At 44.5% G+C, this 16114-nt stretch overlaps 1 protein-coding gene across 2 annotated transcripts in view; it reads left to right on the top strand.

Annotated features, from left to right (window-relative positions):
- The first annotated feature begins 520 nt into the window (after nt 1-520).
- Nucleotides 521-16114, top strand: part of znf536 (zinc finger protein 536) — a 253348-nt gene continuing 237754 nt past the window's right edge. The window contains exon 1 of one of the 2 annotated variants that reach the window (XM_078249854.1): nt 521-826. The gene's annotated coding sequence lies outside the window, so the exon portion shown is untranslated. Of the gene's footprint in view, nt 827-1616; nt 1734-16114 lie in introns of those variants that run through there. The other variant, XM_078249782.1, reaches the window with a different exon arrangement.

Here is a 16114-nt window from a genome sequence, read left to right as displayed (position 1 = left end):
CACTTGATACTTTTTTTTATTATTACCAAACCGTTCCCATAATTACCCCATAATCATTATATAATCCCATAACAAAGCCTCCATTGAAGTCCTGTCTTTTGTCAACGCTGGGACACTGAATCTATAATTGCATTATTCGGTCTCTTCCACCCCCCTATAGCAGCATAATATATCAAAACCATTCCGCAAAGAAGCTTTTAGTTGCAAGAAACAGTTCGGCCTATACGGGACGTCTTCTTGTCGTTTGTGTGCGTGTGTGTATGTGTGTGTGTGTGTGTTTTCTTTTACGCGTCGCAAAAAAAGAAAGAAAAGTTGTGCCAACTTCAAGTTTAAGGGTCCTGTTGGAAATATCCCCCCCCCCAAAAAAATGTTGCTTCTTTTGCAAACAGAGCGGGCACTTTGAAAATTTCTTCAGAGAGGTGTGTAGAAATGCATCCGTTCACAAATTGGACTTGTCGCGTTATTGATATATCATATTTTCAAATCATTCCGTTCATTCTCTATTGCGCTCGCAGGCAGTATAAATCGTCAATACATTGAGAGAGGGGGAGAGAGAGAAGAGAAAAAAAAAAGCCGAGTTCCCTGAGGAGCGGTTTTGCGTTTGCATGCATGGGGATTGGCAACACAACGGGGCTTATTTACATTAAATACGCCACAAGGTTACAGTGCAGATAGATGAGCGTCATTTTTATCACTCATTACTTCTCTTAAGCGGTGACTGACGCTCAGGACGCACGGGAGGCAACACTCATTTATCCTGGAGTTCTTTTAAGGCGAGCAGAGGAGGAAAAAGACTCGAAACAGTTCACTTTACAAAAAAAAAAAGGTAAGGAATTCTACTTTTTGGAGTGATTTTTGTGACCTGGGTGTTTCTACCGCGGAGGGGTTGTTATCCAAGGCGATATTTGAACGCATGCACGGTGCCGAGAAGCGGCGAGGCTGGCTGCGTGTGAATGGTTATGTACAAGAGGGGGCAGATTTTCAAATAAAAAAAAAAGAGTGTTTGTGGGCACTTCAAGGTCAGAAACAAACTAAGGTGCCGGGGAATCTGCTTTTTTCTCTCGCCACGGTGCCACAGGACATGTAATGATAAGGGGATTATTTCTGTAAAACGAGGTTTCTGTGCATCAGCTGCTTTTCTATCCCCCTCCTCGTCAACGGCGAATACCGCAAGACCCGGGCTGTATCCAGCCAGGCTGTCGGCTCTGCTTCGCTTTCTACAACGGAGTGCCCTTTTTTTTTTTTCTTTTTTTTTTAACGGTACAATGCATTTCACCTACCAGATAGGAGGGGAGTGGGGGGGAGTCCAAGCTGAAAGATGAAGGAAATATATGCTGATGCCTGGCGAAAAGCATCAATGCAAAACGTTTACCTTTAGCAGACCGCGGCGCAGAGAGAGGGGCAGAAGAAAAAAAAAAAAAGCCAGAAGAGAGACAAGTAATAAAGCCGTTTTTCTTTTTTTTCTTTTTTTTTTACATTTCAAAGTCAGGATGCGCGGCAGGGAGTAGGGACAGGATCGAGGAGTGGACAAGCTTTAACAGGTCAGAACTGAAGCGCACTTTTCATCAACACCCCCCATTCCCCCCCCCCCACACCCCCTTCCCCTCCGTCATCCGACAAGAATATGATTCGGTCAAATCATATGGACATGGCTCATTATTCAATGAACACTATCTGTCCCGACGCATCGTTTACGCGCAGGAGTTAGCCGGCGCTTCGGCACATTTAAAAAGGTAAGAAGACGGAGAAGAAGTGTGGAGCTTCTACTACACCACTTGGCTTTTACTGAGGGGGGGCTTGGAGTGTGTTACTCGCTGGGAAGTCAGGTTTTTTTTTGGGAGGGTGGGGGGTGGGGGGGGGGGAGGATTGGGCTTGTTTGTGAGGGTGCATCGCAACGGGGACCCCCCTACCCACCCCACTGATGTCTCCCCAATCATGATTAGAAAATAACAGAGCAATTATCCGGAGCAAGGGACGATCGAAAAACTGCGACAAATTAGCAGCTGGGACCGAGACCCGGGCTGCGATGCTCGGCAACCTTCGAACTCAACGCGAGGAAAAAAATAATAATAATAAAATGATTTCAAATACATTCTAATAAGTTTCGTTTACCCGTTGCATCGTGGTGTTTTAGGCTACTATGTAACACTGCGTGTGCGTAAAAGGCGTTCGAGCGCACGGCTTGGCTTTGCAATATAACTGCGAGCACAGATCCGCGACACTGTATGAGACTTTGAGAAAAGTCCAGCCGTGTTCCCCCGTGTTAACTGTGTACATGGGAAAACTTTCTACCGACACCCGCACTTGTGCTGACAGAGCGGCCGGGGAGGGCGAATCAAAGTTTCCCGGCGCGTTTTTCCACCATGTGTCAAAAAAAACTTGTGAGATGGAAGAAGAGCCGGTGAGACCTGCCATTTTGTGCAGTGATCGACCTCTCTTATGAATAAGCAGCCCCGGCATTCTGCTTAGAGGAAGACGTTGCGATGGTATTCGGACTCAGACGAGGCGAGGCGAGGCGAGGGGGGTAAACACATACGGTATTAGCAGCGGTGGAATTGACATTTTTAGGAACCGGTGTCACTCTTGATGCGCGGGAGTTTGGTGGGGGTGCGGGTTTGGGTTTATTTGGAGAAAGTTGGAGCGAGTCAAAAGGCTACAGGAGGCTGATAGATATCCGTGTCTGCATGTGGAAATTTAAAATGACGGAGCCCATAAACCAATAATAGCCTATATATACATTTATATATTCTTTTTCCGGGGGTGGTGGTGGGGGGGGGTGTTAGAGGTTGTGGTGTGGACTATGACATGTCATTGCACATTTTCATTTACCAGAGGTGGTTTATTTTTAGGATATCCTAAAGATCCAGCAGGTTGAGGGCGATTCATGTGCAAAAAAAAAAAAAAAAAAAAAAAATCTGTAACCGGTTGCCGAATTCCCACATCGAAGCTCACATGTCCGAATTTGTGCTCGAATGATGGAGCAGTATTGAATTATTAGTAATATGTGGCACCAGGGATGAGCCTTGTAATCCCATTTAAAGCCTCTGTTCTGTGTCGCCCTGCGTCTTGGGTGGGGAGGACCCCCTTTTTTTTTTTTTCTTGGAAGTGAAGTTGACCCCTGAGTGATCTGACCTGGGTTATCCTCCAGCTACTTCCAACAGCTCCCAGAGCTGCACAATGGCTGCGAAGACACATGTCATCCTTCCTAAAATACTCAACAATGTCTATTGCGTTGTTTCCCTAACCTTCTCTAAAGTTGTCTCGAGCCAAAAGAAAAAAAAAATCTTTGCCTCTTCCTCATATTCATTGTGCAAAGGAAAGAGGGTAAATAGATGTAGTGTGCGAGTTGAGATGTTGTCATTGTTTAATGGTATGCACCGGGCGGATATTATGTCTGAAATAGTGTCTGGGCGTAAACCCTTTTTTTGTCAGCTCCTTTTCATTCCCTTATTGGAGATGCAATAGCAAATGGATAACTGTCCCCCCTCTCCCACCCCCCCCCACGCTTCTCTCTGACAGTTCAGGCTGCCTTCACCGACCTGTCTGCCCTGCACTGGACCTCTTTTCCTTTCTACAAGTTCAAATGTTGTCATTCTTTTCCGGGGGGGGGGGGAGAGCGTGGAGAGAGACGCTGTGTTTGAGAAAAGGCCTTGCTTTGCAAGAATGGCCTGTTTGAGGAATTCATCTAAGTGAATCTGGTGTTCAAGGCCTCGGTGGTTTGTGTTAGCAATTTATTTTCATATTATCCATCAGGCCTACTTGAGATTTTTTTGCATTCATCCGGCAGTCAGGTTCCATTTTAATATTACACCCTACTCACTGATGAATTATCCATTTCAGTGTCAGTATTGTTGTCATTAAAATAATTGGGCTTCTAAAATATGCAAGCATTATTTATCTTCACTTGGTGGCAAGTTTAAATAGATACATGTGCAATGTTTATGGATGGGATGTTTGTATTTTTTATTTATTTTGGAGTCAGTGTGAGATTTATAAGCGCAGAAAGGCGCACGCGTGTATTGTACAGCACAAGGATTTTTGACATTTTTCTTGAGCTGCAACTTTCTGATCGACAGAGCCCAAAATGTGTTCCAGGGAGCCGGCCTGTATGCGAGAGCTGTTATTGGCTGATCTTGTATTAGTTGCTTTCCCACCTGTGCCTGGGCCGTGTCAGTGTTGCTAAGGGGGTCGCGGGCCGTGACTGACTGCGGCGATACACATCTCTCAGCTGAAAACCAGGCTGGGGGGGAAGCGATGAGAGAGACAAGGGGGGGAGAGAGAGAGAGAGAGAGAGAGAGAGAGAGAGAGCATGGCATGCAAAGGATGGCATCAAATCAGTCCTCTTTTCAGCAGGCTGTCAGTCAGTCAGTCAGCCACTCAGTTCACCGTGGAGGAGACCCACTCGACTGAAGCTGCCGCGTTGTCAGTCCGACACCCGGTGAATTATTTTGCATGTTGACACGTACACAATCAGATTTTTTGTTTTGTTTTTCTAAAAAGGAAATAAAGTCCAAAAAAAAAAATAAAAAAAATAAAATCCCACACTCATTTAACAAACGCGCATAAAGAAGGCAGCACACGAGGAGACATCCCATCGCGAAAACACACAAACCCACAGTGAAGTGGTTGTATAAAATTACATAATCTAGCAGTACAGAAAATATGTGTGTATAATCAATGGGACAACACATAAATCCAGTTCTCCTGTTGCAGTCAGTGATGTGTGCATCTGCGCACACACACGCGCGCGCACACACACACAGAGCGTAGTCAGTCACAGAGGCAGCCTCACTGTGGCTAGTTGATCCCCTTCTCATGTAATTAAAGGGGAGAGGGGCTCCAGCTGTACAGGCAGCGAGGCCAGGGCTCCCAGTCCGCTGGGATCAGGGCGCTGGTGGGCAGGCCAGATCAGGCCAGCTCTGCTCATCAGACAGCCATTAATTGATATGTGCAGTCATTGTGGAAAGCACCCTCCTCTCTCTCTCTCTCTGTCTCTCTCTGTCTCTCTGTCTCTGTTACCTACTGGGTGAAGGCTTTGGATAGAGCTGCAAAGATTCATCCATTAATCGATTAGTTTTCAACTGTCGAATCAATGGCCAGATATTCTGATACTCTTGATTCTCATTTTTGTTGAAAAAAAAGTCCAACATTCTCTGACTCCAGCTTCTTTAACGGTGTATATTGTTCTAGTCTTTTCTCTCCTCTGTGGCAGTAAACTGAATATCTTTGAAAACGAGACATTTCAGGACGTCATCTTGGGCTTTTGGGAAACACTTATCGACATTTTTTTTTTTTTTTACCCTTCTCTGGCATTTTATAGACCAGGCAACTAATGGATTAATAAAGAAAATAAGAACAGATTAATCCATGAAATCGTTGGACGCAGCCCTACTTATCTGTGGACTCTGGTGTCGCTTCTTCTGGTTCCGAGCTGCTCTCTCTTCACACAGGCAACAGTGAAAGGCATGCTGCGTACAATGTATTCCAGTATGCCTGTATGTACTGTATGTGAGAGAGAGAGAGAGAGAGTGTGTGTGTGTGTGTGTCCCGCAGGGGGCAAGGATGGTGTTAAAGGGGCTGTAACACACAGGCGTTAGTCTGGGTTGAGCCTTGTAGCTCCATGACCCTGATCTCCACAGTTCAAGCGAAGATGTCGGCGATCTGGGCTTGCAGTTGCCGCGTGAGGCTAATGTGACAAGCACTCTCTTGCACGCACTCACACACGCACACACCCGCACGCACGCACACACACACACACACACACACACACACACACACCATCACGCACACACACAATCGAAAGCATTGACTCAAATGTGGGATGTGAAGTCAAGAAGAGATTGTCCTGACCACAACACATCACACACTAGATTTCACACGTTAGACAGAAAAACCTCAAACGTGGAGATTTTTTTTATCACATTTGTTTGAATTTCTGTCATCGAAAATGTTTCAAATCAGATTTTCTTTCTTTTTTTCTGGCACCACCAGCCCACAGGGTGTGATGCCCAACTTTATTTCTGAGGAACAGTAATTAGGATTTATTCCGCTATTAAATCGCAGCGGGGAAGTTTTCCAAAGTTAGTGCCACTGACCTTTGCTCATTATTTTGCCTTTTTTTAAAAAGGGTCTCATTTGTTGAAATGAATATGTAAAACCGATGAGTATCATCTCTTCATCCTTCACATTAAGTGCTGATGTCCTATCATGTTCCAGTTACTTCTTATTCAACCGCAAATTCTACATATTGCTTTTGTTCGAAATTAGGACCAAAGTAAAACTGATTGCAGAAAGGCTGCCTCTGTTATTGGACGATATAAAAAGCAAATATGGAAGATATCATTATCCAGAAATGAATATGCTATCAATTAGAATCTACTGTAGCTGTGAGAATGATCAGCTTTATTGAATCATTGTTTGAATGTTCGTGTCTCATCCTGTACTTCTGAGTCGGACTGCATGATATTTTCCCAGGAGCAGTGGGGTGGATGACTTGGGTTGGCACGGCGAGGGGGGAGGGGGTGAGAGGGGGCGGGGTTAATCACGGACGTCAGTTTGATCTAAGAATAAAGAGTGTGGGGCAGATGAGGCGCTGACAGATAGGCTCGACTCAGTCCTCTCATGCCGGGGTGCCATCACAAGGAGCGTCTGCCTGTCTGGGCAGCCGGGGGAGTCGGGGGTGGGGGGGGGGTGTGTGGGGGGTTGTGGGGGGATCAGAGGACAGTAGGAGAGGTCGAAGTTGTCTCACATAGGGCCGCAACCAACGATTCTTTTCATATGCGGATTAACCTGTCGATTGTTTTCCTGATGAATGGATTCGTTGTTTGGTCTAAAACGTGTCAGAGAAATGGTGAAAAATGTTTTCAGTGTTTCCCAAAGCCCAATACGACGTCCTCAAACCAAAGATATTCAGTTTATTGTCACAGAGGAGAGAAAAGAAACTAGAACATGTTCACATTTGAGATGCTGGAATCACAGAGGTTTGGGACCTTTTTGTTCATAAGAAAAAAATGCGATTCAACGTGATCCTAATAGTTGGCAATTCATTTAATAGTTGACAACTAATCAATGAATCGATTAATCTTTGCAGCGCTAGTCTCAGAGGGAGAGGTTGGCAAGCAAGCATGCGCAAAGAGGGTCTATTCTTTAAAAAAAATATTCCTCCGTCACAATCTCCCTCTGTTTTCAGAGGCAGACCTGGTTAAATAAGCCTGGGAATGTGTATGCAGGCCGGTCGGTGTATGTGTAGGAGTTTGCATTTGCAGCTGTGTGTGTGTGTGTGTGTGTGTGTGTGTGTGTGTGTGTGTGTGTGTGTATTTTCAGGGCTGGTCTCACTTCTCAGCCTTGAGAAAGTCCAGTGTCCAGGCGATGCTGCGGCCTTGCCCTTTCTCTCTCTCTCTCTCTCGCTCTCTCTCTCTCTCTGTGTATTCAGTGGGCGCTCACACATAACACCAACAAGGAATGTGTCCCAAAAACACGTAAAACACCTTTATCCTCCCAACCTGTGATGTTGCTCCTTTGTTTGCCCCCGGCTTACCCGCTGAGCCCCCTTGGCATTAAGGCATTATTGACTTTGGCTTTAGTTTGATAATTTTGTCCTCAAAGTTCGTTAGCATTTTGGATTTAAGGATGCGTCATGCAATGTCAGGACCGTCCCCCCCCACCCCCCCACCCCCTTCTGATGTGTCGAACGGCGCTCTGTTTTCAGCTGTGTCATTTCCGTAGACAACAGCTTAACACAAACAGGCAAGCACACATCAATCAGAGGTCCTGAAGCAGAGAATTGTTACTGCTTAGCATTCAGCCGCGCTCAGCTAAGACAGTGGTAAATACCTCCAGTGTTGATGAGATGGAAGGTTATATATGTGTGTGTGTGTGTGTGTGTGTGTATGTGTATGTGTGTTCTTGTTTAACTATATTTGTGGGGTCCAAAAACCGGGAATACAGTATACTTGTGGGGTCCGGACAGCTTTGTGGGGCCAAAATGCTGGACCCCACAAGTTTAAAGGGCTGTTTGAGGGTTAAGACTTGGTTTTAGGATTAGGGTTAGAATGAGGTTCTGGTTAGGGTGAGGGTAAGGGTTAAGGTTAGGCATTTAGTTGTGATGGTTAAGGTTAGGGTAAGGGGCTAGGGAATGCATTATGTCAATGACGGGTCCCCACAAAGACAGTGCCACGCACTGTGTGTGTGTGTGTGTGTGTGTGTGAGCGACAGGGTTATGTCTATTACCCACTTCACATACCATCACCGGCCGCATCGCACACGTCATGTCTGCTCTTTAGCTGCTCTAGCTCTCAGATGTGACCTGTGTAAACTTCTCCGACCTCTGCTAATGAGCAGCACAAGATGGAGGGGGAGAGAGAGAGAGAGAGAGAGAGAGAGAGAGCGAGAGAGAGAGAGAGAGAGAGAGAGAGAGAGAGAGAGAAGGGAGTGGGTGAGGATGCTGAGAGAGAGAGAGAGAGAGAGAGAGAGAACTCCTGCACCTTTAATTATGATCAAGAGGTTTTCACCAAAGGACGGAGGCGTTGCAGTTCTGTTACGCTCGTAAATCTGGCCCCGGATGCCGTATATTGTGTCGAACGATTACTGTATGCCATTATAGTGCATATTCAACTGCCTCTCCAGCACCTGATTTGCATAATTGGATCTTTAATGAAACTTGCCTCGTGGAACAAAACAAAAATTCAAAAAGAGAGATGAAAAAAGTGGTTTGGCGTGAGGGTGTTGGGTTGTGGGTTGTGTGGGGAGAAAATAACACATTGTAGATGAATGCCCCCTCAAATATATGTTGGACTCATTTCTTAAAAGAGTTTTGAAGAGGTGAGAAAGGGGGGGGGGGATGCTGCTGAAGGTATCAGGAAGAGAGATAACATAATAAGTTTTGGGGGTAAGTGACCTGCTCAGAAACCCCCCTCAAAATGACATCAACCTTTTATTTAAGTGACAACAAATCCAAACACTTAAATTAAATAAATAACATTAAAGATGAGGAATAACTTAATAGAGAGATAACTTTTCTGCCCTTTCCAGCTGTAGTCTCATTGTGAGAACAACCGATGAGATCTCAAATCAAAGACCTTTACACACCTTGGAATTTTTTTTTTCTTCGCTTTCCTAAATAAAAAAAAAAAAATACTTAAAGGTCCCATGACATGCTGCTTTTTGGATGCTTTTATATAGACCTTAGTGGTCCCCTAATACTGTAGCTGAAGTCTCTTTTATATAGACCTTAGTGGTCCCCTAATACTGTAGCTGAAGTCTCTTTTATATAGGCCTTAGTGGTCCCCTAATACTGTATCTGAAGTCTCTTTTATATAGGCCTTAGTGGTCCCCTAATACTGTATCTGAAGTCTCTTTTATATAGGCCTTAGTGGTCCCCTAATACTGTATCTGAAGTCTCTTTTATATAGGCCTTAGTGGTCCCCTAATACTGTATCTGAAGTCTCTTTTATATAGGCCTTAGTGGTCCCCTAATACTGTATCTGAAGTCTCTTTTATATAGGCCTTAGTGGTCCCCTAATACTGTATCTGAAGTCTCTTTTATATAGGCCTTAGTGGTCCCCTAATACTGTATCTGAAGTCTCTTTCCCGAAATTCAGCCTTGGTGCAGAATTACAGCCACTAGAGCCAGTCCCACAATGAGCTTTCCTTAGGATGTGCCATTTCTGTGTCTGTAGCTTTAAATGCTATTGAGGAGGAGAGAGGGGGGGCAAGGTGGAGGGTGGGGGTGTGGCCTTGACCAACTGCCACTTTGCTTGTTTGCAAGCCATGATGTCTCTCTCTCTCTCATGGGTGGGCCAAATTCTCTGGGCGGGCAAATCAGAGAAAGGGGAGGTAACCTTGCTCCTTGTGACCTCATAAGGAGGAGATTCCAGATTGGTCCATCTGAGCTTTCATTTTCTCAAAGGCAGAGCAGGATACCCAGGGCTCGGTTTACACCTATCACCATTTCTAGCCACTGGGGGGCCATAGGCAGGCTGGGGGAACTCATATTAATGTTAAAAAACATCATAAAGTGAAATTTTGGGGGAACCTTTAACTTTTAACTTGACAATGGGCAGTCAGAAACCATTCCTATGAGCCTAGAGAGTGCCACATCCATGGAACGGTATAGATTGGGAGAGAAAAGAGGGTTACACTTTACTTGAAGGTATCTACATAAGAGAGTGACATGACACTGTCAGAGACAGAGAGATAACAAAAATGGGGGGGGTGACCTGCTCTGGCCCGGGCGCTCGCACATCAGCGGCAGTGCTACAAATAGGATGAGAAGTGACTGTGAAAGCTTGTACATTCCCCGCCAGGTCTCGCGGGTTAAGACTACAATAGCGGGATATTCTCTAGCCCGGGGGGGGGATTTCAGCTCCTCTTCTGTCGACACTCATTGCACCTACTTGTTACTCAGGGAAGATGGCTCTTTTGTAGAGCAGCCGATTCCGCGCTCGCCTGCTGGAATTCCTCAGTCGCAAATATTTTGACAATGCCTAATCAGGAGCTGTCGTTTTTTTTTTTAGGGGGTGCGGGTTGCTTGGAGCTTACTTACAGCGACTGAGTGCTGCTTTTTTCTTACATACACTTGTGTATTTTAGGGCTGCAACTGACTGATTTTCACTATCGGTTAATCTGCCGATTATTTTCTCGATTCATGAGAAAATTCATGTGAAATGCCAGATAATAGCGAAAGATGTCCATCCCTGTTTCGCAAAAGTCCAAGGTGATGTCTTCAAATGTCTTGTTTTGTCACTTCCAAACCCAGAGATATTCAGTTTAATTTGACATAAAACAGAAAAAGAGCAAGAAAACTTCATATTTGAGAGGCTGAAAACACTATTTATTGTACTTTTTACGATTAACGTATCAGTTCACTAATCGTTGCCACTGAACGTGAATTAGGAACTCCTCGCTCTAGTAACAATGTGTCTGTATCACAAATGTGGATTTACATGTGTGCGTTTGTCTAAAAGTTTCCGTTCCGTGGCCGGGTTGGCTCAGTGGATAGAGCAAGCGCACATATATGCATGTCTTCCCCCTCTCTCTCCCCTTTCTCACCTGTCCTGTCCATTAAGGGCGGAAAAAGCCCCAAAAAATAATCTTTCAAAAACGTTTCCGTTCCCTTTGCCTGCTTTTTGTGCGTGTGTGTCTGTGGCAAGGCATCCGTCTTAATTGCTTGATTCGAGTCCAATTCCTGTGAAATTCCTGTTTCCCTCAGCCTTCGGGAGGTGAAGGTTAAAATCCTCCTAGTGCCACTTTCGCGCCAACGTGAGGTCAACGGATAATAGCGGGTTATTTGTCTTGTCTCGCTGAAGGATCCATTGCTTCAAAGTGACGTGAGTGAGAGAGGCGGGAAAAAAGAAGAACTACATTTTTTTTTAATCAACGCATTAGGAGAGAGGGGACTATTAGGTAGCTCTCGTGTTTCTGCCGTGAGTGCCCCTCCATTCAAAAGTGGGACGGCCAGTTGTTAATCGAGTGCTAATGTTAAAAAACAACCAACACCCTGATGGTGCGTTAAAGCGTTTGTGCGCGCTTAGCTGCCTGCAAGCAATGGGTTCCTGTGTGTGTGTGTGTGTGTGTGTGTGTGTGTGTTTCCACTCCACATCCGTGGGAGTGGATCATGTGTCAAAGCGGTTTACAGGTGGCTGCAGGGCAGCAGCTCTACATAGAGGTGTGTGTGGGGGGAAAGGCAGGCAAGGTTCAAGTACCTCCGAGGCTGTGACGGCGCTGAACTGAGCAACGCCAGCATCTGAGAGGACCCTTCAAAAGCCTCCTTATCGCTCTCCTCACATCCAGCGTTTCACTCTTTCTTCTTCCGTCTCTCTGCCGCGGCCTCTGTCATCCCTCCGTCCTTCTCTCCCACTCTTGTCTCTCATTTCTCCTATCTATTCTTTTTTTCCCCATCTTTCCTCACTTCCCATTTGTGCCATCTGCCGCTCGGGACTTGTTGCCAGAAATGACAAGAAGTTACCCTTTTGTCTGAATTTAATGTTGTTTTTGGACCCCAGGAAGACCAGCTGGGCGTCAGCTAATGGGGATCCTTATAATCAAAAATAAACTTACATCTATTGTTACCAACTCTGAAAGAGAGTGTGGATGTTTTTTTTATTTATTTTTTGGTGGGCGAGGTTGCTTTCTAAAATTGGCCAGAAATCACCTTAAAATCCTAACATCCTCTTCTTTAAGTATTTGCAAATCCAGCTATGTGTCCCTTTTTGAGCTGGATCAAATTAAAGATGAGGAATGAATTCACAGAGAGACAACTTTTCTGCCATTTCCAGTGGAACCCCCTAGCCTCATTGTGAGAACAAGTGATGGAAACAAATCAAATGTGTAAGATCCCTCCCCCATCCCCCATTTCACTTCTAACACTCAGAACAGTTGATCCCCCTCCAGACGACTATATCTCCCAGTCATTAGGAGCCAACATAAATCCAGTTTGCAGCAGGAAAGTGCTGAGTTCTCTCCTTAACAGTCGTAGCGGCGTCTCCTACTAGCGCAGGTGAATGAACTCCTGCGAGCTGCAGGGACGAGCTGGTTAGGATGATACATCCCTTTCACATATCTTGACCTTTTTATTAAAAAAACACGCGACCCGTGACGTCTTATCTGGCCTGACAACACACTGTCTTACCCATCTACAACAATTTGGATCGCTCCAATGGAGTTTTCAGTGGAGAGTTCTAGTGTCGAACAATCTCACGAGTGCTGCTTGAAAAGACTTTTACACCTCGGCATTCAGTAGGAGTCCATATATATATATATATATATATATATATTTTTTTTTGTTCTCCTAATTGGTCACATTTAAAAATACTTAACTTGACAATTGGCAGTCAGAAAACATTCCTATTAGCACACGGAGTACCACATCCATAGAACTGTATAAATTGGGAGAGAAAAGAGCGATGACAGGACCGAGCGGGAAAAAGAAACACTTAGAGAGGAACGCGGCGAGCAGAAGGAGAGAAGGGAAGCGAGACAGAGAGACAGAGAGGAGGGATGATGTACTTAACGCTATCTGTAGGCTTCCGTCTCAACAAGCTGCTGCCACAGATCCTGGGAGCCCGGCGTTGATAAATTCGGTTTGATAAAAGTCACTGAAATGCCGGCCTGTCTGCACACCTCTATTAAGCGCCGGTACATTTGTCACAGCCAGTGGAAGTCAACCAAAGGGTTTTAATGTCACATCAGGCTGAATTAAAGACTCAATCGGAAGCCCTGAAAGGTTTAGGTTTTTATTTCAAGTGACAGTAGTGGTGGTACAGCTGTGGCTGGCGCTAAAGATTACTGGGCTCTAGTTGATCATGGCAGTCGTTTTACATTTTATATTTGGCTATTGGGAATTTTGTGATGATTCGTTGCTCATTTTAGACTGGATGCTCATTTTGTATCTGATGACTTTGAGCGAGGGAGGGGGGGGGAGTGTGTGTGTGTGGGGGGGGAGGGGGTGGGGGGGGTGTAGAGGTTGAGCTCATCTCATGTCTGGTATTATTTTTCTAATTCTTTTTTTTAATTTTTTTTTTTTTAATCAAGAGAAATTAGATATATGCTGCATTAATCATCAGCCTTCCTTAATGCAGCAAACTGAGGGAGCATTTAAAAAATAAAAAAAATAAAAAGGCTGCGTTTTAAAAAACACACAACTTTCCCCCCGAGAAGCCCCTTAATACCACATTACTGTTCTCCATTTATGCAAAAGTAAACAAGTAAACCCAAAAGGCAAATGAGCATTCCAGGCGTTTAAACACACAGCCTTCTGTAAACGCCTGGCGCAGCAGCGACCACATCTCCAAGGCGTAGCTGCATGAGACGCAGAGTAAGCCTTGCTACTGTGCTTTTTTTAAATACAAAAAAAGTAAATATATGTGTTTTTTTCTTACTCTTATTTGAGGAAAGGATATTCAAAAACAAGTTCCTTTTTTTAAGCTTTTTTTTTTATTTTCTGGAACATCATTACCGTACGACAGCAAAAGGCCTCTGTTAAATATCAGAGAATATTAAAAGCTTAGGGACGGTACAGGAAATACATGGGTAGGGAGGGGGGGCTACATCTACAATTGGTTTTATTCATGAAAGAAAGACCCTCCGCAGCCTTACCAAAACCAGCACCACCGTTTTCCTCAATAACTAAAACAATATCCTTCAGTTGCTGATGAATGGGAACTTAAAGAAATTCATCCAAAATATTTGATCTTTCTTTCCTTGCTTCTCCTCTTTCCACACACACACACACACACACACACACGCGCACACACACACACACACACACACACACACACACACACACACACACACACACACACAGACACACACACATCACAAACAATCAGTCGATCCCACCTGGTGTTGTATTTAATTAGGTAAAATACACATTACATGTGTGTGGGCGCGTACATGTGGGCATGTGTGTTTGTGTGAGTGCATTTGCTCGCCAAGAGCTGTCAGTCTTTCATGAACTGCTTTAAAAGCTGTTGTTCAAGGTGGGAGCTAAATGCTATTTATCTATTATTTATCGGCGTTATTACCGGGGTTGAATTTATAAAAAGAGAGCTCTCCGACGTGGGAGAATTCCCTCGGCGCCTGACTCTTTTCCTTTAATACCTCTTTTAAGTCATAAGATACGCTCCCATCCCCTGCCAAGAAAAAAAAAGAAACCTTTAACAGATCTCCCGCAATTTCTCCGACAATTTCCTCAAATCATCTTCTTTTTTTTTTTTTTTTTTTAAAAGCCCACCTCATCATCGTCTGTCTCTCCAGCCCCCAGCCCCGTCTTCCTTTTTTTTCCTCTTTTGTTTTGATCCATGTCTTTTTCATTGTTATTATTATTATTATTATTATTATTCTTGATCGTGAGCTGCAGTTGTTTTCTTCGCCTCGGGATTTTTTCTCTTTTGTTGTGTCGTTGGCACCAATTGTAGTAATGGGGGAGAGAGTTAAGTGGAAGTGCTGTGGCCCGGGTCCTTGTTCAGCTTGTCTGTCAGTTGCTTTGGTAAATGGGACTGTCAGATATGCACGGAGAGGTTGGGGGGGGGCATCATGCATCCATGGTGTGGTTGAAGGCCTGAAGGGTGCGGAGGTGTGAGTCCACACTTCACTTCTGCTCACCTGTTCACAATGTGTGTCCCAAAAACTGGTAAACACTCTCTGTTACTCTGTAGAGCTTGTTAAAGAAAGAACAGGAGCAGGAACGTAGAACACTTACAAGTTTTTCATTTCCAAGTTTGAACTGACCCAGTGTGATGGTAACATGGGCGATTTTAGACCCTTTTTAGGGGGGGCTCAAGCCCCCCTAAAAACGATAATTCTTTTTTTTCTAAATCAATTTTGTTATTTCAAGTGAGAGTTTGAGAACTTGTCTGTTAGTGACAGAGGACAAACAATTACAGGTTCAAAGGGCTTGAAACAGGTTTAATATCCTGTGTGGCTGACGCCGATGCTATGCACCTGTAACCCAGTCAAGGAAAGGGTTAACAGAAGCACTTTTGCAGGCACTATATTCATGTCACATTCTCATTAGGGGCTCAGCCCCACTAAAGGTTTCATCCTAGAATCGCCCCTGGATGGTAACTCCGTTTGGTACCAAATCACATGTAGGGATAGTTCATTACAGCATCTTATTTTTCGTATGTTATGACAACACTGTGCTCACCAAAAGCGACCGCTGCAATTTTGGATTGTGGTGATGTGGTTAAAAAGAAGTCAGACGAGGGATGTGACATGCAGTAAGACACCTGGATAGATTTTAAACAAACCGACCGAGCTGCGTGTGGCACGGTGAGTCAGTCTCGCTGCCATATCGTCTCAATAACCAAGCGCGGTACCAAAGCAAATAAAAACATAATCCCACGTAGATCGAAAAGCATTTTCCCCATAGACCACCGTTATAAAAGAGACATGACACCTCAAACTGTAAACAAAGTCAGTTATTAGCATGCATGGCTCTAGGGATGATGTTGATTTTGATAACATTTATGTTCCCCCTCAGGATGAATAATAATAACGTTGTTTTCATCCAAGCACCATCATCAGGTCAAAATTTAAATTTGTCCAATACTTTGATTTCTAAACAAAATACCTTCGAAACTGACATTCCCATCAGCCTCGGATGTCCTTTGTG

The sequence above is a fragment of the Sander vitreus genome, chromosome 1, assembly GCF_031162955.1.
Source record: "Sander vitreus isolate 19-12246 chromosome 1, sanVit1, whole genome shotgun sequence".
NCBI lineage: Eukaryota > Metazoa > Chordata > Actinopteri > Perciformes > Percidae > Sander > Sander vitreus.
This window is presented reverse-complemented; position numbering and strand designations above follow the sequence as displayed.